The sequence below is a fragment of the Hemitrygon akajei genome, unplaced genomic scaffold (genome assembly GCF_048418815.1).
Source record: "Hemitrygon akajei unplaced genomic scaffold, sHemAka1.3 Scf000054, whole genome shotgun sequence".
Taxonomy (NCBI): domain Eukaryota; kingdom Metazoa; phylum Chordata; class Chondrichthyes; order Myliobatiformes; family Dasyatidae; genus Hemitrygon; species Hemitrygon akajei.
The window spans coordinates 3,403,137-3,425,933 of NW_027331940.1; the positions used below are offsets into that span (position 1 = coordinate 3,403,137).

At 46.3% G+C, this 22,797-nt stretch overlaps 1 protein-coding gene across 3 annotated transcripts in view; it reads left to right on the plus strand.

The window, feature by feature from the left end:
- The first annotated feature begins 13,645 nt into the window (after nucleotides 1-13,645).
- LOC140721376 (NACHT, LRR and PYD domains-containing protein 12-like) overlaps nucleotides 13,646-22,797 on the plus strand; it is a 71,638-nt gene continuing 62,486 nt past the window's right edge. For 2 of the 3 annotated variants that reach the window (XM_073036218.1, XM_073036217.1), the window contains exons 1-2: nucleotides 13,646-13,784; nucleotides 17,362-17,538. The gene's annotated coding sequence lies outside the window, so the exon portion shown is untranslated. The remainder of the gene's footprint in view (nucleotides 13,785-17,361; nucleotides 17,539-22,797) is intronic. The other variant, XM_073036219.1, reaches the window with a different exon arrangement.

A 22,797-nucleotide genomic window follows, 5' to 3' on the forward strand; every position in this document is an offset into this window, starting at 1 on the left:
TCTCACACACAGAACAGGTGAATGGCCTTGCCTAGTGTGAACTTGCTGATGTACCTTCAATTGTGATAACCGAGTGAATCCATTCCCACTGTTTGAGCAGGTGAACAGCCTTTCTCCTGTGTAAAATGACGGGTTGCCAGTTGGTCAAATGACCGAGTGAATCCCTCCCCACAGTCTGAGCAGGAAGGATGGTCGATTGAATCCCTTGCTCCACTTCTTAAATATCTGGACAGAGACAACAAAACTGGTGTGCCGTGTTTGAACTTCCTGGAGACAAACCCCTTCTTGTTTTGAACCTGTAAAAAGATTTACAAAATCCATCAATGGGTTTAGGACAACATTTCAGATGAGATTACTTGAGTTGCCAAGGTTTGATCTGGTATCACACTGTTACAGTGAGGTTCTATCCAAGTTGTGCAGAGAAATCATCTTCTGACTGGGCAGATTGCTGGTATCTGGAATGACCATCAATTCCCCGATGCTCTTCCTGTCTCTATAAGAATGGGGCATTTCTGCCATCTGCAATTTGTACCTTGGCTGAGTTGGACTCTCTCCATTGTTATTATTCCCTGTTCCTGCTGAGCTGCATGGGTGCCTGGCCCCACAGTAACTGAAACAGTCTCACGCAATTCGCCTTTCTTGATGTGCATCTGGAATTTTCTTTTATGTATTATTAACTTAAAGTGCCACAGATTTAATGCCATATAAAAAATTCCTGTTGAGGTGAATGGTTGGTCCGCACAGCTGTTAAAAAGACAGAGTGAATTTTTATAGTATTTCACATTCTTGTAGAAAATTAGAACACAGAAACATGCACTTTGGGCCATCTAGTCTATGCTGAACTATTTAATCTGCCCACTCCCACACCCCTACCATGCAGGTACCTACATGAACCTCTGAAATGTTGAAATCGCGCTTGCATGCACCACTTGTGCTGGCTGCTCATTCCACACCCGGATGACCGTTTGTGTGAAGAAGTTTCCCCTCATGTTCCCCTTAACATTTCACCTTTCACCCTTAACCCATGGCCTCTGGTTGTACTCCTACCCCATCTCAGTGGTAAAAGCCAGCTTGCATTTACACTATCTATGCCCCTCTATCACAATCAAATCTCCCCTCAATCTCCTACAGTCCAAGGAATAAAGTCCTGACCTGTTCAATCTTTCCTTATAACCCAAGTACTCCAGACCTGGCAACATCCTTGTGAATTTTCTCTGAACTCTTTCTAAGTCCTTACATCTTTCCTGTAGGTTGGTGACCAAAACCGCACTTAGTACTCCAAATTAGGCCTCACCAATATCTTCTATAAGTCAACATAACATCCATCTATTGTTGTCAGTACTTTTGTTCATGAAGGCCATTGGGCTAAAATCTTCCCTTCCGTCTCTATCTAACTGTGATATCACTTTCAGTGAATTAAGGACTTTCTTCTACAAGAGGTCCCTTTATTCTACAACACTCCTCCTTGCCCGACCAGTCACTGTGAAAGACCTCCCTTGGTAAGTCAGACCAAAGTGCAACAACTCAAACTTGTCTGCATTAAATTCCTTTTTCCATTTCTCAAACCATTTTGCCAGCTGGTCCAGATCGCACTGCAAGTTTAAATGCTTTTTTGGCATTGACTAGATGGGACAAATAGCCTGTTTCTTTACTGAACTTCTCCATGTTTCTATAGCAGAGAAGTTGGCCAAACTTGTTTGGAAGGGAAAGGGTAGGAGTGACAATTGAGCAGCAGTGGCTGGAGTTTCTGGAGCAATTCGGGACCTGAGTGATGCTACAGAAGTGGAAGCATTAGAAAGACAGGAGGACACAACTGTGGCTAAAATGAGAAGCCAAAGCCAACATAAATGTCAAAGAGAGGGCAAACAAAAGAACAAAAACTATTCGGAAGCTTTGAGAAACCAAAAGAAGACAACAAAAAAATTCAGATGAGCTCAGTGCGTGGAATCATGATTTGTAGTCATTAATGGGTCTCGGTAGCGCCCAACAGTCTGAGGCATTTAGAGGAACAAAATATACGAGGCTTCAATTTCTCTTCAAAAGCAAGGTTCCCTGGACCAGTTACCTTTCAACTTTCATTTTGACAGGCACATACAAACTCTGCATCCTCAAAAATTCACTTCTGAAGGCCTCCCACTTACAGGTACTCCTTTGCCAGGAAACAACCTGTCCCAAACCACACTTGTCAGATCCTTTTTGATACCATCAAAATTGACCTTTCTCCAATTTAGAATCTCAACCCGTGGTCCAGACCTCTCTTTTTCCATACTTACTTTGAATCTCATGGCACTATGATCACTAATTTCTGTCACCAGCCCTGATCATTTCCTAACAGCTTATTGCACACTTCTACATCAGGAATTCTACATCCTGATTAAGGGCACATTTGACAAACTTTACCCCATCTAATCCTTTTACAGTATGGGAGTCCCAGTCAATAAATGGAAAGTTAAAATCACTTACTGGAACATCCTTTCTTTCTTGGCATGGTCTGCAATCTCTCTACAAATATCTCTAAATCCCTCAGACTGTTGGGTGTAAACAAGCCCCTATAATGTCTACAATATCATAATTCCCTGTCCTGAGCTCATCAGGCTTTCCTACGGTGCTTCTTGCATTGTGATATACACAGCTCAGCACATTCATCACACCATGCTCAACCATTTGATTGCTGACTCTATCTGAGGTCTGAACAAGATCTGACTGGTGTCAAGAAAACAAACTCTCCCTTATTGTCACAAAAACAGAGGAGCTGATTGTGGATTGCAGGAGGAATGGAGACACTCTAACCCCTGTTGACATCAAAGGATTTGGGGCTGAGAGGGTGAACAGCTTTAAGATCCTCGGCATAAACATCACCAAGCATCTCACATGGTCTGTACATACCGGCTGTGTTGTGAAAAGAGCACAGCAGCACCTCTTTCACCTCAGATAATTGAAGAGGTTGGGAATGGGGCCCAAAATCCTGAGGACTTTCTACAGGGACACAATAGAGAGCATCATGACTGGCTGCATCACTGCCTGGTATGGGAACTATACTTCCCTCAATTGCAGGACTCTGCAGAGAGTGGTGTGGACAGCCCAGCGCATCTGTAGATGTGAACTTCCCACTATTCAGGACATTTACAGAGACAGGTGTGGAAAAAGGGCCCAAAAGATATTGGGGACCCAATTCACCACAACCACAAACTGTTCCTGCTGCCACCATCCAGGAAACGGTATCACAGCAAAAGGACCAACAGGCTCCAGGACATCATCTTCTACCAGGCCATCAGACTGATTAATTCATGCTGATACAATTGCATATGTATGTTATACTGACTGTTCTATGCACAAACTATTTATTATAAATTACACATTGCACATTTAGATGGAGATGTAACATAAAGACTTCTACTCCTCATGTATATGTATGTAAGAAAGTCAATTCAATTCAAATCACCCTCTCCACTATCTGTCCTGTCATTCTGGCTCCCATTACCCCTACAAATCATTTTAACCACATCAGCACCCCCCTCCACCACACTTGCTCTCGCAGCCTTACCACTAGGATATTAGTCCCCTTCCTGTTCTGTTCCCCTAACTAATGAATCCCCTATCACTCCTTTGACTTTCCTCTGCCAGGTAATCCACCCCAATACTTTCTAAAGTGTTCCACCTGTTGTTGTGTGGGATAGCAACAAGAGTACACTGTGATGGCTATTTAACCTCATTTCCCTTCCTGACTCTCACCCAGTTCCCTGTGTCCTGTACCTTGTGTGTAACTCACCTCTCTTCATGTCATATCTATCACCCCCTCCAACTCCTGGATGATCCGGAATTCATCCATTTCAAGTTCCAACTCCTTAAAGTGCAAGGTTACAAGCTGCAGCTGGATGCACATCTTGCAGGTGAGGGCATCAGGGACACCGGAGGTCTCCCCACCTTCCCACCAATGTCCCCTCCAATTTGTAATGACAAGTGTGCACATAAACCATGTACTGTGTATTTTTTTACCCAGTGACAACATATGCACAGTGAATTTTATATAGAGAGGTATTCATTTTCACAGCTAGCAAATCACTGTTGATAAAAACTTTGATCTCCTCTGGCTTGTATCGAGTTCATCTGCACTCTCACACAACCTATGTAGCAGGCCTACAGTGGGTTATGAAGGATTTTCTCGCCAGAGCTTTTGCACACTGTCCATATGTGACTTGCTTGCTAAATGACGCTTTAAAAAGTCAGATTTCCAAATTTCACTCCACTTCTTCCCATTTGCAAATTCTCCAGCAACTTTTGCATCACCACAATACAGACAGGTAACAGCAGTTTCTGTGTTGTACATAAATATTTCCCCTGAACCCTCTCCAGGTGACTGACGGTGGTGAACTCAGTGAATGCAATGCCAATGAATATGAAGGGAAGGGCAGTAGTCTGTCTCACTGGAGTCTGGCACATTTGTGATGTGAAAGTTACTTGTTGCCAAGGGCAAAGGTTTTTGATATTATCATGTACCCAGAAAGAATGGGTCAAAACATGTTCTCACCTGTAGAAAAGTTGAGAACAGGAGGAGGTACAACAAACAACACACACACAAAATACTGGAGGAACTCAGCAGGCCAGGCAGCATCTATGGAAAAGAGTACTAATGCTGAGTTCCGCCGGCATTGTGTGTGTGTTGCTTGGATTTCCAGCATCTGCAGATTTCCTCTTCTTTGTGATTGGAGGTAGAACAAAGGTAATTTTCTCTACTGCTGATGCAAAAGATTTTGTTCCCTTCCTCTGAGTTCCTAATCCTTGCATTTAGATAGCTGGAGCTCAGCTCTGTCTGAGAGATCCATCGGTTCCCATTCCCTCATCAACCGGAAGCTCCCCGGGGCCCGTGTACGGATCGTGAGGCTGAGAGAGAGGGGGAAGAGAGCAGGACTGTTTCGGAATTGCTGGCCACCGTGACCGGATTTCACAGGAATCGTCCTGAAGTCGGTGTTTAATATAAAAACGGAGAGAATCGCTCTTACCTGCGCCCGACATTTTCAAGGCCGTCTGTGTACTGCGCGCATGCGTGATCAGCCTGACGCCTGCGCATTTCATCGGTGCTTTAGGGCCGGCGAAATTTTTAACGCACCGCATTATGGGTAATTACAGTGCCATTAAACATTTCTGCAAGCACCGGTTCATTGTCCATACCTCATTTTTTTTTCGTGTGTATAGAAAAATCAGCAGCTGTTTTAACGCAGATAGCGGCTCCCATAAACAATATACTCAATACCAACGTGTATCTAATGCCAAAGTAAAATGCAGTTAAAAAACACAGGAGATTCTGCAGTTGTTGGAAATACAGAGACGCACACACACACAAAATGCTGGAGGAACTCTGCAGTTCAGGCAGCAACTAAGCAGCGGAGTACACAGTCTAGGCATGCTGAAGGGGCTCGGCCTAAACGTTGTCTATTTATTCCTCTTCACATTTTCTGCCTCATCTGTTGATTTCCACTAGTATTTTTCAGAAATTAACCACCTTTTTTTCCGGTCAACCAGTTTCCAAATGTTTCTGATCTTTCTTTTGTAGCCACATCCAGCTGGTCTGATTCCTCCTCCTCCTGGTAAACTCTAGACCCCATCTCTCTCTGGAGCCCCAAAGCCCTGACTCAATCTGGCAACTCTTCGGTTTCTGACTCTGCACCATCGAAGATTCACTCGCTAGTCTGCTGTCAGACTTTAGAGGGGCATTGTGTTGCGAGACCGCAGGTTCGTTTACTGTGAGTGTCGCTTAAAGTGCCTGAGTGAGGCGGGGCTGTGACGTCAGACACAAGCTGCGGCAGCCTGAGGGAGCGGGAGCGGGAGAGGGAGACGGAGACAAGCTGTTGGAACTTCAGCGTGTGACTGCTATAGGCTGCAACTCTTCCATGCCCAAAAGGTTGGGTTGATCTGATCATCGGCACGCAGTGCACAACGGATGTGTGACTGTTGCTTCGTATCATCCATATGTGTAGATTTGCTGGAGTGTCCTGTGGTATCACTTTGGTAGATAGATAGATACTTTATTCATCCCCATGGGGAAATTCAACATTTTTTCCAATGTCCCATACACTTATTGTAGCAAAACTAATTACATACAATACTTAACTTGTCGGCCCTTACGTGGAATCGGGGTGTTCTGTGGTAACCACTTGAAGACGATATTCCTGTGACTGTCACCTGGTGATATTTCTAAGTGGATTTCGGAACTAATCGACGGATCAGATCTTCGGCGACTGTTATTTCGTTTACCCAGCGTGGAATGTGTGTGGAATTCTTCGTAATTGCCTTCTCTCTACATGTTCGTGTGGATTTACAAATCTCTCCTCTCTCTCACTTATTCCGTGGATTACTGAACTTTTCCACTTTACCATCTGAAGACTTTAAGCATTGTTTCCAAGCTTGATAGTTTGGGAGCTAAATATACGCATTACACTGTTAACTTCTTTTTATTTCCTTTAATCTTTTACATTTGGAGTAGATACTGTTACTTACCCCGTGACGGGTCAAAGAACCAGCAGAAATAGAAAACACCGTGGGGTCTGGTATTGCTATAAACTAATGCTATTTATTAGTAACTACGCGATACATCAATATAAATGCAGATATATCAAACAGGTTAGCAATGATTATATGTGTGTGTGTGTGTGTGTGTGTGTGTGTGTGTGTGTGTAAATAGGAAAGCCAAGCTTCTTCACGCCTCGGGGTGAATGGATACCATCTTACGGTGATGAGTGAAGTTCAGTTCAGTTCGAGGGATTGAGTCGAGTAGTGATGGAGAGATAGAGAGGGAGAGTTTTGAGTCTTCAGGTAAGCTGACGCCGTCGATAGTCCCGTCGTCCTCCGAAATCCTTTGGAAGTCACCGACTGTGACCACTACAAACGGGACCGTTCTTCTGTGGTGGAGTTATTAACCCAGGCGAGGGATGGGCACACGAATAACTCCCCACCAGTCACAGCCTTTTCACACTGCGAGAGCCACTGATCGATGCTCCTGATCGATCTTCCAAAGTCCACCTTTTTCTGTGGACACAACAAAGCTCATTCAGTGTCCAAAACCATGTGTCTGGAGGTCTATCAGCGGACCTCCTACTTATCTCTCCGTGCTGAGCCCCAGCTCTGTCCATCAAACAGTTCCACCCTTCTCTCTCTGTAAGAACACAGAAGCTGACAGTGTCCTTGTAAAAGTGTAAAGAAGCTTGAAGATAAACCATAACACTCTCTCTCTCTCTCTCTCTCTCTCTCTCTCTCTCTCTCTCTCTCTCTCTCTCTCTCTCTCTCTCTCTCTCTCTCTCTCTCTCTCTCTCTCTCTCTCTCTCTCTCTCTCTCTCTCTCTCTCTCTCTCTCCCCCCCCCCCCCACCTCTCCCTCTCTCCAACAAGGTGTTCGGTGTTGAACAACAACTCCCTCTCTCTTTTCAAAAACACAGTTCATAGGGGTAATTCAGGACCCCGTTACAATACTAATAAAGATAGTGGTTTTGACATCGAAACCAGACTCCGTTAGTGATCTATTGCTGCTGGTACGTAACAATTGCAACAACCCAGCTGTCTGAGGCACAATCCTTTAAAATTGGTGAAAATGACCCAAAACATTGAAAAGAGCGGGGAAGAAGGAGTTTAACCAACTTCGTCCAGAGCCCTGAAGAATGTCACAACCACAGTGAGCTCATCGTCTTATTCAGCCTGGAGAAAATCATGCAGGAAATTCATATAGGTGTATAAGATGATGAGAGGCATTGGTCGTGTGGATAGCCAGAGGCTTTTTCCCAGGGCTGAAACGGCTAACACGAGGGGGAATAGGTTTAAGCTGCTTGGAAGTAGGTACAGAAGAGATATCAAAGCTAAGTTTTTTAAGCCAAGCGTGGTGGGTGTGTGGGATGCACTGACAGCAACAGTGATAGAGCCGGATACAACAGGATCTTTTAAGAGACTCTCAGATAGGTACATGGAGCTTAGGAAAATAGAGGGCTATGCGGCAGGGTAATTCTAAGCAGTTTCTAGAGAAAGTTACATGATTGGCACAACATTTTGGCCAAAGCGTCTGTAATGTGTTGTAGATTTCTATGATTCTATGAAATTCAAGGGAAATCTGTTATGAGTGATGAACAGATCTGATGGACAATGGGGTGAAGAGTTAACCATCCTCCCCCGCCCCCCCCCCCCGAGAAACACGAACTATTACTGTTGCTATGCTGACCATGAGAAAGAGACGAAAAACGGGCAAGAACATTCGCTACAGATAAGAGAGGAGGGAGAGACTGTTGATTTACTGTATTACGACTTCTGCAAGGGTCATTTATCTTCTACTATTTTGCTCATAAACATTCCTCAGTGGACTGAAGGAGTGGCCTGATTTGATGGACACAGTCACTCAGGATTGATGGATAGCTGAGTCCTCGTGAGTAGGGATAAAAGACAGGTCTGGAGAGGCACCCTCCAGACACGCCAGTGGACACTGATTGAGTGTTGGAACCCACAAGAAAGGTGGGGGCTTCGAAGACCGAACCGGGAGGTCGGTCAGTAAGACAATCAGTGTAAAAGCAGGGCCGGTGGAGGCTTGTGTGCGTGTCCACTCATGCCAGAGTGACGAGTCCACCATAGAAGAACGGTCCAGCTGAAGGACAGTGGGGTCATAACTGAATGACCACAACGGTACGACGGATTAAGAAAGCAAAGGAAGGTTTGGCTGCTGTAGCTGTTACATCTCTCTCTCTCTCTCTCTCTCTCTCTCTCTCTCTCTCTCTCTCTCTCTCTCTCTCTCTCTCTCTCTCTCTCTCTCTCTCTCTCTCTCTCTCTCTCTCTCTCCAATGATTACAATACAACAACTATAACTACATCAGCACTCATGAACTGAACTGAATTTTATACTTTTCAATGACAATTCATTTACCCCTAGACATCGATAGAGCTTGTTTATTATTGCTTATTATTATTCCTACACTTTTAGGTTTATTACTGCTAACTTGTTTTATATGTATATTGGCATTTTTGAAATGGTTTTGCTTATTTTTATTAATAAACACCTTTAGTTTGGGACCACCAGACTCCAATGGATTCTTCTTTCTCTGCTGTTTAAACACCCAGTTACGGGGTACGTAACAAATCTCCTATCCCATAGAGTGGTGACTAGTTGCAACCTGTCATCTCAGGGAGAGCAAGAGGGGAACGGCAGGGATATATTTTCATATACTGATATGGAACAGAAACATGGGCAGAGACAAAATGGGCTGAGTGGCCTCTCCAGTGAGACACGGAATTTGATACAGAATTGATTTATCTTTCACAGATCCACAATATTAAACACCAGTCTAGTTTAAGGCTAACATCAGCAGAACAGACTCCTCCAATGCTCAGTGACCAGGGTTCAGTCCTGGGTGCGATGAGCAGCCGCAAGAACTGCAGAATTTGACAGTAACAGTCCCTCATGAACCTGCAGCTGCCTTCAGTCACCGTGATGGTGAAACATTTAACACGGAGCTGATTCGAACTTCCTCCCTGATGTGAAGTTTCTGGTGTTGCCGCAGCTGGGATGATTGAGCAAAACTCTTTGCTCACTCCGGACAGAAATGTGGCCTCTATTTATTGTGAACTCACCGGAGCATCACAAGGTGAGTTAACTGAATGAGTCTCTTCACACACACTTCCCAGTCCGAAGCTGTTGGAGCATCTGCGATGAATGACGTCAAACTGCTATTAACGTCATGGCAATGTATTAAGTCAGATCACGGACATGGACACGTGTTCGTTCCCTCGTGTAGCGGGTGGGGCGCTGTGTTCTCTAGCATCTACAGCTCAAAACAAGTTGGAGGAACAAGACTTCATCTTCTAACTGGCCACAGTTCCGGCATCAGGCACAATATCAAACTCTCTGCTTCCCTCTCTGTATCAAAATGGATCATTCCTCCCCTTCATCAGTCTGTGACTTGGCTCAGTTTGTCTGTCTCCTTCGCATTCTGAGCATGCGCCACACACCTACTGCGATCACATTTTATTTACACGGCTGTGACTGGAGACTTTCTGATTATTATGTCCCTCCCGGCATTTGACGGTGGTAAACTCAGAGTCAGCAATGGTATTGAACATCGGGAGTAGGTGATTAGGCTTTTTCGTTGGAGATCGATAAACGGCCGGGAGCGTGTGTCTGGATGAGTGGGTCGTTTTCAGACTGGAAGGAGGTAGCGTTTGGAGTACCCCAGAGATCAGTCCCTGACTACAGTTGTTCACAGTTTAATGTCCTGGCGGAGGCAGCGAGATGTGAGATGCTCCAGTCTGCTGGTGACGCAGAAAGAGTGGAGTTGGGGGAGGGGAGGCTATTCACATGCAATTTCGTAGCTTTGCAATCTGTACATAGGGCACTGTGGGGCTGCAGTGGCGGGTTCCAATCTGCTAATTAGATTTGCTGACGGCACTACATTGATCGGCCGAATCCCAAATAATAACGAGGCAGCGTATAGAGAAGAAGTCATCACCCCGACATACGTTGAGTTTTTTTTTCGCCAAGAAACAAAGAAAGAGCATGAAAGTCGTTCAGAGAGAAAAATCAAACTCCTACCCCAACCCCAGCTTAAAAAAAGAACGGTATCCCGATCATCAATCCACAACTCGCCTCCCCCCCGCACAAAAGGGAACAATAACATCGAGACCCCCCCAAAGGAAACAACCCTATCCCGCACAACTGCGGAGGAGCCGGTGTCACCAGTGTAGAGGCGACCGCATCGGGAGCAGCGGACACAACGGGCGACCCCGGAAGATTGACAGGTGAAGTGTCGCCTCACCTGGAAGGATGTTTGGACAACGGAGAGAGTTCGACCGTCCGGCCCTTTCACTGTGACACCCTGAACTCCACATCAAATACGTCCAAACGAATCTGGGCGAACTTTAACGACCAATAAATATAATTCCTCTCAGCGATCAGCTGTCTGAGTGATTCCCTGACTCTGAGAGGAAGGGGTGTCTATGGTCCACACTGTCAGGGTGTTGAGTTTACCAGGAGACAAAGACTGCAGGGTCGAGAGGTTTTCTGTTGACTAATACACTGTGTGTGGACCCCGCTGGCAATTCTGGTGTTGTGACCCGAATCGAGACAAACACCACACTGCCCACTCCACCGACAACACGGCACAGCCGGACACATAACAGGGGACTTTACATCCCACAACACTGGATTCACTGATGAAACCCGTGATTAATGTTGTTGTCCCACTGAAAAGTCCATTAAGGTGCTTTTAAATGCCAGCGCTCTCCCACAGGTGACTTCACACATCTTCTCCCTCCCCACGCGCCTGACGTCACACATGGGCTCCCCACACCGGGATCTGCCCTCACGTGCGCGGTGTCTTACGTCACCCACGCGCTGCTGTGCTCGAGCTTTATCGGTTTAACGGCTGGGCTAATAATCACGTGACCAACCCTCCCCACCGCTGTCAACAGAGGATTCAGGAGCTGCGCTATTCCCATTGGTGCGAAGCGATGTCAATCACTGATTACAACCAGTCGCGGAGGCGGACAAGCCGAGTGGGCGTCTCCCGCTCAAGCGCCGACCGCCTCCTCAGAGCGGAGAAAACCTCAAAGTAAATGTCCGCTTTCTGATTTATTTCCATTTCCCTCCGAGGGAAGTTGGGGCGTTTGTGAAGCGTCTCCTGCGGCCGGAGTCTGATGTATCGCTGAGAGGTAGGAGGAGACCGCTCGGCCCGTCGGTTTGATGCCGGCTCCCCGGGGAGGGGGGATTTAACTGAAAGGATGAAGATGGTGAGAGAGGGGGCGGACAGGATGTTTGTCCCGATGGGGACAGGAGGGGCTCATCTGTGGAAATGTCTGAGCCCACGGTGGTGCCGAGCGGAGTGATTCACCACATTGGGGGCAAACACCGGCAGACTGTTGCCCTGCAAGCGGGGCCAATGGTCCGGGCAAAGTGACAATTATTTGTGCTTTGTTGAGATTGTACCTGGAATATGGTGTAAAATCCCGCTCCCCATACTAACACGGGTTATACAGACCAAAGAACAAACTGCCGGAGGAACTCAGTGGTTCGGGCAGCATCTGTGGAGGGAAATGGACCGTCAACATTTCGGGCCGAGACCCTCCCTCTGGACTGAGAGTGGACGGGAAATAGTCAGAGAAAAGAGGTGAGGGGTGGGGATGGGGCAAGAGCTGGGGAGAGAGAGGTGGATCCAGGTGAGGGGGGAGGTGGGAAGGTGGAAATAGTGACAAGGGTGGGAGGTGAGTGGTTGGGGCAACACGGGGCTGCAGAAGATGGAAATTAATTCCATAGAGGATTAACAAAGAGGTTAGAGAGTATTTGTTATAGAGAATGCAATGAAGATTCACCAAGCTGATCCCTGGGGTGGTGGGATCATCATATGAAGAAAGATCAAATGTGATAACCATTTCATTTAGAGAATCGAGGACTGAGAGGTGAACATTGAAATGCACAACATCATTACTGGTTGAACCAGGGATCCCAGTCTCTGAAAAAGGGGGTGGACTGTCCGGGACTGAGATGATAGATAGATAGATAGATAGATAGATAGATAGATAGATAGATACTTTATTCATCCCCATGGGGAAATTCAACATTTTTTCCAATGTCCCATACACTTGTTGTAGCAAAACTAATTACATACAATAATTAACACAGTAAAAAAGCATTAATAATAGCTTTTAAAAAGTTCTTAAGTCCTGGCGGTAGAATTGTAAAGCCTAATGGCATTGGGGAGTATTGACCTCTTCATCCTGTCTGAGGAGCATTGCATCGATAGTAACCTGTCGCTGAAACTGCTTCTCTGTCTCTGGATGGTGCTATGTAGAGGATGTTCAGGGTTTTCCATAATTGACCGTAGCCTACTCAGCGCCCTTCGCTCAGCTACCGATGTTAAACTCTCCAGTACTTTGCCCACGACAGAGCCCGCCTTCCTTACCAGCTTATTAAGACGTGAGGCGTCCCTCTTCTTAATTACCGGTTGAACCAGGGATCCCAGTCTCTGAAACAGGGTTGGACTGTCCGGGACTGTGTTGAGGGGAAATGTCTTCACTCCGAGGGTGATGAATGTCTGTAAATCCCCACCACAGAGGGCGGTGAAGACTCAGTGATCGTCCTCACATAAAACAGAGGCCGGCAGATGTGTGGAGAGTGAAGGTATCGAGGAAATGAGGATCGACCAGAAACATGTGGCTGAGATGGGAGAGCAGCCGCCAACTTGCTGATGGTTAGAGGGGCTGAATGTCCTCCTCCAGCTGTTTCTCACTTAATGTTTCAGTGTTCCAGTCCAGTGAGGCCAGAGGAATGTGAATAGAAATTAGTGTTTGTAAACATAGATTTCTTTAAATGAAACCAGAACAATTCTGTTTTGGGTCTGAATTGTTTGTCGGACCGGGATGGGAATCGAACCCGTAACCGCGACCCGGGGAGGTGGAGGATCGGACGGGGAGATACATAAGGAAAATGCAAAACATATCTGGTGTAAATATGAAATAATGTTTGAAATGCGGCGGTGGGGCGATGAGCGGAGTCACCGGGTCACGTGGGAAACACTCCACCGTCACGTGATACCCTTTCGCCGCGGATCTGCAGCTTCAGCAGTTCGTAGCCGAGGCCCCGCCCACTGCTGTGATGACGTCCTGACGACATCGCGCATGCTCAGTGCTGGATGGGCGGTGTTGTTTTTCATTCTTTGTTGAAGCGGGTTGGCGGTGGGATCGGCAGCGGGTCCGGGTCCCTGCCCCGTCGGGCGGGGAGCCGGAGACGGATTATTTTCTGCGGAGCGACAACAATGACTTTCCATTGGTGAGTGTTGATGCCGGTCCCGAGGTTTAACTTTCCCGAACTCAAACAAGAGAAAATCTGCAGATGTTGGAAATGCGAGCAACGCGCTCAAAATGCTGGAGGAACTCAGCAGGCCGGGCAGAATCCAGGAAAAGAGTACAGTCGGCATTACCGGCCGAAACCCTTCGGCAGGACTGGAGAATAAAAGGTGGGGGTGGGGAGGGAGAGAGAAAGACAAGGTGATCGGTGAAACCTGAAGGGGGAGGGGATGAACTTTCCCGAACTGGCGGCCTCGCCTCGCTTCCTTCACAGAATCTGCCGGGGTCGGTCCGGGTTGTGAGACCTTCACACCGAACCGTCTGAGATGAGCCGCCGCTCAGCCCCTGGTGTTCTGGTCCTATTAGCAGGATGAAGTAAAACATGTTTCTATCTTGTTACTGACAGAGAATTGTATAATTTGTGTTCCGTGTGTTATCTGAATGTACTTGCCTGTGATGCTGTCACAAGTCAGTGTTTCTCTGTACCTGTACCTTCCCGTACTTGTGCACTTGGCAATAAATTCAACAGGACCTGAGAAATCTCAGTGAGATTTGATTAGTGATGATCATCTTGGCAGCTCGGTAGGTCGAATGTATGAGACAGTACACTGTTAAATGCAAAACCCTGAACAGTGTTGATGATCAGAGGGATCATAGACTCCAAGTTCATCGCTCCCTGAAAGAGACTGCACAGATTGATCGGGTCGATAAGAAGGCAAATGACATGGTTGTCTTTATCAGTTGAAGCATTGAGTTCAAAAGTCGGGAAGTTGTGTTGCAGCTTTGAAAAACTTGTTAGCCCACATCTGGAGTGTTTCATACAGTTCTGGTCGCCCCCATTCTCGGAAGGATGTCGGGGCTTTGGACGGGGCGCAGAAGAGGTTTACCAGAATATTGCAGAGATTAGAGGGCATGAGCTATAACGAGAGGCTGGACAAACTTGTGTTGTTTTCTCCAGAGCGGCATAGGCTGGGGTGAGACTGGATGGACGTTTATAAGATTATGAGAGACGTCGATATAGTGGATAGACAATATCTTTTTCCCGGGGTTGAAATGTTTGAGATAAGAGGCCGTGCATTTAAGGTGCGAGGGGATAGCTTAAAGGGGATGTGAGTGGGGAGTTTGTTTGTTTTTCCCCACGGAGTCTGGTGGGTCACTGGAATTTGCTCCCTAGGGAGACCCGTCACCCTGTTACGGAATGATCACTCTGCACAGCCCCCGGTGTTTAATTTTTTGCCCCGTTCGTTGTTGAAGTGGATCGTCTGCGGGATGGGTAGCCGGGGGAGAGATCGGTGAGGACTGAGACCAGTGTCGAGTCGGGAGGTCTGATGTTGAGTCCCGTTAACTTCCCCGAAATGCCGGCCTCACTGAGTTGTTTCTGAAATCGGTGTTTGTTACCTGGAACTACCGGAGGATTTACTGAATACAGCACCAGGTAGGGTAAAGCTAATCACTACAGTTTTAGTTTCAGTGTTACCAAATGGCCGTTGTGTTAATGTTTGTCAGACGGAGACTCTCAGAGTTTAAAGCTGAGTCTGTTATTTCCTGTTTTGGTCACGTTTGGAGAGTTAATTTCCCTGTTGCCAGGAACAGCCACAGGATCTGCAGGGAGTGGATCAAATTTTTCGCTCTCTGGTCACTTCCCCTCATTGAGAGTCAGTGGCCTCGGGAGCAGATGGAACAGACTGATAGTGGGGTGGGGAGGATGTTGTGAGCATTCACTGTATCGACTGTATTAACCCTGTGTTGGAATGAAGAGAAAACTAATGAATGTGGGACATACATTTGTGCAACTTTGTTCAGGCCGTCACAAACAACTTGTAATCAGTCAATAGTTGTGCATCAGTGAAAGTAAAAAGAGAAAATGCTGGAACCGTTCAGCAGATCGGGCAGCATCAGTTCTGATACTGAGTCTCCCACAGTTTCTCTTTCCACAGATCCAGTCTGATGTACCGAGTTTCCAGCATTTAATTTCAATTTGAAATGAAAAGCCTGTTATTCCTGTTAGCCCACAGGAAATGTGACGGCCAGTTGTGCTGAGGAAGATCACATCTAACAATGAGATAATGATAAAATGTGTTCAGTTTAGCTGCTGGAGACGAAGCAAAATATATCACCAGTACCAGGTGACCCATGCCCAGGTTTTCCAGCCTGATTATTGGCCCAGTCAGAGGATCATCAGGTTATTGTTCTGCCATAGGTTGATGTAAGAGTGTTAGTTTTTGAACTCTGAATGTCCAAGACACTGCAGTGTGTTACTGGCAACAAAGAGTCCTGGGAATATTATTGCCTGGGCTATTATCCTGGGATGTTGATTCTGGACATATGGAACTGTCGGTATTTGTGATTTGGCCCAGGTCAATACTTATACTGATGGGACTAGATTTCCTCCTTCCACGGTGAATCAGAAGTTTGGGGCAGCTGGACACTGTTGTGTGGAAATCTCAGATTACACCACTTGCTGTGAGACGTGTAGACGATGTGTGAGGTTTCCAGGGTTGGTAAGTGATAGTTCAGTTGTGTGACCCTGTGAGTTTGGGTACTGGGACATCACAGATTTTGACCCAGATAAAATGAATCTGGGGATCAAGCTGTTCAGGCTTATGAGGTATTGAACCAGTATTTCTGGTCTGGGATCAGAGGTCTGTTTCTGCAGTTCCTTTAGAAGCAATGACTGATATTCTGTGCTGTAATGTCCTATGGTTCTATCAGTGGGACAAGGCAAAAAAAAAATGGTTCAGCACAGCCAAGAAGGGCCAAAAGGCCTGTTTCTGTGTTGTAATGTTGCATGGTTCTATGGAGAGAATGAGTTCCCATTCCATGCCTCACAGGGAGAGGTGGTCCTTAAATGTTTGCAGCAGTAGAATTGAAACCAGGGGATTCAGTGTTCAAACCATGTTTAGAATTTCCCCCTCACTATCACCTACGTGTTAGGCAATGGTTCTGGGCCTGTGCTCTAAGGAGTTCAGAGGGGCGATAGTGGTGGAGGGGGGCAGGGCTGGGAATCTATGGTTAAGTAAACTTCCCAGATGCTGAAAAGCCTGGATACAGTGGACATGGAGAGGATGCTTCCATTAGGTGGAGAGTCTGGGATCTGAGAGCACAGTCTGAAAATAAAGATACTTCTGTTTAAAACTTTTCAGACAAAGGGTGGTCAGTCTGTGGAATTTGTTGCCACAGAGGTTGGTTGAGGCTGCCACTTGGGTATATTTATGGCAGAGGTTAATATATTTTTGTTTGCTAAGTAGCTTCAGGGTTACAGGAGAAAGGCAGGAATATGGTGTTGGAATGAAAATCAGCCGTGGTTGAGTGGTGGAGCAGACTCGATGGACCAAATCACCTAATTCTGTTCTTGCAGTTGATATCCCACCATGACTGAATGATGGCTCCTTCTTATCCTATATCAGGTTTTGTGACGTATGAGGTACAATTACAGATGTGTTCATCATATTTGTCTCCAACATTTAAATTTCAGTGAGTTTTGTTTTTTGGTACATTAAGCAGAAATGTTTTGTTCTCCTTTGTATTGTTAACGTGCTTCATTATCTCTCTGGTTAAAGTTAGACCTGCGGACCTGCAGTGAGAAATTTATTGGAAGAAAAACCCACAATTGGAAGCAAACCACGACTGAAGACGAGGGAACAGCAACAAGTGAACCAGCCCGAGGACTGAGAGCACCAACTGGAGAGAACCCGTCTGACTCAGAGTTTCCTTTCATTCAGTCAGGAGAAAGCTTGGTGAGTCTCATTTACTCAAACACTGATCCTTTAGATATTACATCCCTGTACACAAGAAGGTACCATATAGTTGGAGTGAGACTGAATCTGCCCAGATGTACCAGTTGTGCCTCTGTCAGACCCAGATTTGTTATGTGCTGCCAGTTTCCCAGCTCTTTAAAGTCCCTGACAGTGTTTGCTCATTTCAAGCTTTTGCATTTCATGAAGTAGCTTTCGCTCAGTTCCCATGTTTCCGTGCTTGTCCGTGTTACATCATAATCATCTCACAATCGGTTGATGATTCCTCCCCTTATAAGATGCCCCAAGTGGTCGTGCTGTAGCAATGGCAGAAATACGGAATTACCATGAACCATAGCAACATGCCGTTCATTCCTCTAGCTGTTGCAAGCTGCAGTAATATAGAACAAAGAAAATATGCAGCACATTACAGGCCCTCAGTAATGCGCGGGCCACATAACCTACTCTAGAAGCTGGGTAGAATTTACCTACCACATAGCCCTCTCTTTGTCAAAGCTTCATGTACCTATCTAAGCGTTTCCTAAAAGACCCTATTGTATCTGCCTCTACCTCCTGTGCTGGCAGTGCATTCCATGCACCAAATGAAGACTTGCCTCTGACATCCCCCTTGTGCCCACTTCCAAGAACCTTAAAATTATGCCCCCTCATGTTAGCCATTTCAGTCCTGGGGGGGAAAAAAGCTTCTGACTATCCACACAATCAATGCCTCTCATTATCTTGTACACCTCAATCAGGTTACCTTTCATCCTCCGTTGCTCCAAGGAGAAAAGGCCGAGTTCACTCAACTTATTCACATAAGGCATGCTCTCCAATCCAGGCAACGTCCTTGTGAATCACTTCTGCACTCTCTCTATAGCATCCACATCCTTCCTGTAATGACGTGACCAGAGCTGAACACAGTACTCCAAGTGCAGTCTAACAAAGTCTTACATATTTGTAACATTACTCTCTGCTTTTGAATTCAATTCCATAGTTGATGAATGCTACACACTATACACCTTCTTAACAACGCTGTCAATCTGCGCATTGGTTTCAAATATCCTCTGGACATGGGACCCAAGATCTCATTGATCCTCCAGACTACCAAAAAGTCTTACCATTAATCCTGTCTGCAAATTGGTCCTACCGAAAAGAATCAGTTCACACTTACCTGGGTGGGACAATCTGCCACTTCTCAGCCCAGTTCTGCCCTTGCCGTTGAGTACATCATTGTGCAAGCCTCTGCTGAAAACAAACCCTCTTGAAGCAACATGTACCAGCACCACATTTCCTACAGTCCACACCAGCAAACGGCAAACAATAATTTATACTTGCATACGCCAGGCCTCATCAAGTTATTTTTTACCAATTAAACTGTCAGAGTACCTATAGACCTCTAATTAAGCAGAACTAGGAAGTTATGTTTCCTTTTTAACCTGGACAAAAGGGACGGGTTATACCCAAAATGTACCAATGTCCTTTTAGGCATATCCGCTGGAGCTGCTGAACAGGGTTGAACTCGGTTGTTTGGAGGGTGTGAGCCAGATTGTTAGGTCAGATGATGGAGCATTTGATATAAAGTGGATGAGCTTAGAGCATGGATCTGTACTTGGAGATATGATGTTGTGGCCATTACAGAGTTTTGGATGGCCCAGGGGCAGGAATAGTTACTTTGTGTGCCAGGCTTTAGATGTTTCAGAAAGGACAGGAAGGGAGTCAAAAGAGGTGCGGGCATGGCACTGCTGTTCAGAGATAGTGTCATGGCTGTGTAACTCTCACTTCGGCTAGCAGCTTAATATGGGGGATGATAGCCCCTGGCCCAGCCAAACTTCAGAGATTTCATTTGGGTGGATGCATATGTCCGCTCATACAAATCAGTACAATGAAATAATGAACAGCAGACAATATGCGATTAAACGACTGAGTTTTATAATTCTTAATTTAACTATATGGTTTGTAAAGAAAACAAAAAAAAAAGAAAAAAAGGCCCATTCTCATTGAACAGACTAATGTGCAAAAGCTGTAGCTCACCAATAAGGCCGTTTGTCCATCATCGATCTCCTCCGATCGTCGCTGATATAAGTGTGAGGTGGTTCATTTGGTAGGTCAAGTATGATGCCAGAATATAGTATTAATGATAAGAGTCTTTGCAGTATGGAGGGTCAGAGGGATCTTGTGGTCCAAATCCATAGGACACTCAAAACTGCTGCGCAGGTTGATGCTGTTGTTAAGAAGTGTCACATACCCCGTGACTGGGTTAAAGAACCAGCAGAAATGGAGAACGCACTGGAGTCTGGTATTGCTATAAACTAATAGTGTTTATTAGTAACTAAGCAATACAGTAATATAAATGCAAACATATCAAACAGGTTAGCAATGATATATATATATATAAATAGGAATAAAACTAGGCTCTTTCAAACCCAGGGGTAAATGGGTACAGTCTTACGATGATGAAGAGAGTTCAGTTCAGTTTGAGGTAATTAGTTGAGTAACGTTGGGGAGAGAGAGAGGTGGGAGGTGAGCTGATGCCGCCGATCTTCCTGTTGTCTTCCGAAATCCTGTTGTAGTCACCGACTATGACCATAACACGTATGACCGTTCTTCAGTGGTGGAATTATCAGCCAGGCAAGGATGGACACACAAATAATTCCCCATCGGTCGCACATTTTCACACTGTGAGCCACTGATTGATTTCCCCGAATCGATCCTCCAAAACCCCACCTTCCTGTGGGTGCAACAAAGCTCATTCAGTGTCTGAAACTCCGTGTCTCGTGGCGTGTCTCGGTGTAACAGCGGACCTGGTTTTTATCTCCACATGTTGGACACCAGCTGTCCATCAACCTGCTCCGCCCTCCCCTCTCTCTGCAGGAACTTTTACAAGCAGACAAGGGTCCTTGTGGAAAGATAAACATTTTGCAGAGAAACCATAACATCAATCTTTCGAGCAGTTTCTGTCTCTCTCATTGCATTGGACACCTCCCTCTCTCTCTTTGTAACAGCTCAAATGGTGTGCAAAAGCCAGTCTCATTCTCCTGACATTTTAAAGTGATTGTTGACAGAAAATATGAACCCTAGGGGTATGTAACACCAACTTCCTTTTAAGGAAATTTTTACGAACGAAAAATTTATAGTTTAACTGTACATTACAGAATATAAAGCAATGTGTGTCAAGTCAAGTCACTTTTATTGTCATTTCGACCATAACTACTGGAACAGTACATAGTAAAAATGAGACAATGTTTTTCAGGACCCTGGTGTTACATGACACAGTACAAACACTCGATGAACTACGTAACAGAAACAACACAAAGAAAGCTACACTAGACTACAGACCTACCCAGGACTGCATAAAGTGCACAAAAACAGTGCAGGCATTACAATAAATAATAAGCAGGACAATGGGGCAAGGTGTCAGTCCAGGCTCTGGGTATTGAGGAGTCTGATAGCTTGGGGAAGAAACTGTTACATAGTCTGGTAGTGAGAGCCCAAATGCTTTGGAGCCTTTTCCCAGACGGTAGGAGGGTGAAGAGTTTGTATGAGGGGTGTGGGGTCCTTCATAATGCTGTTTCCTTTGCAAATGCAGCGTGTAGTGTAAATGTCTGTGATGGCGGGAAGAGAGACCCTGATGATCTTCTCAGCTGACCTCGCTATCCGCTGCAGGGTCTTGCGATCCGAGGTGGTGCAATTCCCAAACCAGGCAGTGATGCAGCTGCTCAGGATGCTCTCAATACAACCCCTGCAGAATGTGATGACGATAGTGGGTGGGAGATGGACTTTCCTCAGCCTTTGCAGAAAGTAGAGACGTTGCTGAGCATTCTTTGCTATGGAGCTGGTGCTGAGGGACCAGGTGAGATTCTCCGCCAGGTGAACACCAAGAAATTTGGTGCTCTTTACGATCTCTACCGAGGAGCTGTCGATGTTCAGTGGGGATTGGTTGCTCCGTGCTTTCTTGAAGTCAAAAACCATCTACTGTTTTGTTCACATTAAGAGACAGGTTGTTGGCTCTACACCAGTCCGTTAGCCGCTGCACCTCCTCTCTGAAAGCTGACTCATCATTCTTGTTGATGAGACCCACCATGGTCATGTCATCGGTGAACTTGATGATGTGGTTCGAGCTGTGTGTTGCAGCGAAGTCGTGGGTCAGCAGAGTGAACAGCAGTGGACTGAGCACACAGCCCTGGGGAGCCCCCGTGATCAGTGTGATGGTGTTGGAGATGCTGCTCCCAATCCGGACTGACTGAGGTCTCCCAGTCAGGAAGTCTAGGATCCAGTTGCAGAGGAATGTGTTCAGATGCAGTAGGCTTCAGCTTTCCAATCAGTTTCTGAGGGATGAAGTCTATGTTTCTGAAGTTCTGAACTGAAGTCTATGAACAGCATCCATACTTGTGTGTCTTTTTTGTCCAGGTGGGTTAGGGCCAGGTGAAGGGTGGTGGCAATGGCAGCATCTGTTGAGCGGTTGGGACAGTACGCAAACTGCAGGGGGTCCAGTAAGGGGGGCAGCAGGGTCTTGATATGCCTCATGACGAGCCTCTCGAAACACTTCATGATGATGGATATATGCGCAATGGGACGGTAGTCATTTAGGCAGGACACTGAAGACTTCTTCGGCACGGGGATGATGGTGGCAGCCTTGAAGCACGTTGGAACGGTGGCGTTGCTCAGGGAGATGTTGAAGATGTCAGTGAGAACATCTGCTAGCTGGTCTGCACATCCTCTGAGCACTCTACCAGGGATGTTGTCTGGTCCAGCAGCCTTCCAGGTGTTGACCCTGCACAGGGTTCTTCTCACATCGGCCACGGAGAGACACAGCACCTGGTCATTTGTAGGAGGGGTGGACTTCCTCGCCGCCATGTCATTTTCCACCTTAAACCGGGCGTAGAAGTCATTCAGCACATCTGGGAGGGAGACATCACCTGCACAGTCAGTTGATTTTGTCGTATAGTTGGTGATGTCCTGGATGCCCTTCCACATGCGCCGCGGGTCGCCGCTGTCCTGGAAGTGGCTGTGGATTTGCTGGGCGTGTGCACGCTTTGCCCCTCTGATGGCCCGGGACAGTTTGGCCCTTGCTGTTGTTAGAGCTGCCTTGTCATCTGCTCTGAAGGCGGAATCGCGGGACCTTAGCAGTGCACGCACCTCCGCAGTCATCCATGGATTCTGGTTAGTGTGAAAAGTGATGGTCTTGGACAGAGTAACACCATCAATGCACTTGCTGATGTAGCTGGTCACTGATGCTGTGTACTCCTCTAAGTTGATAGAGTC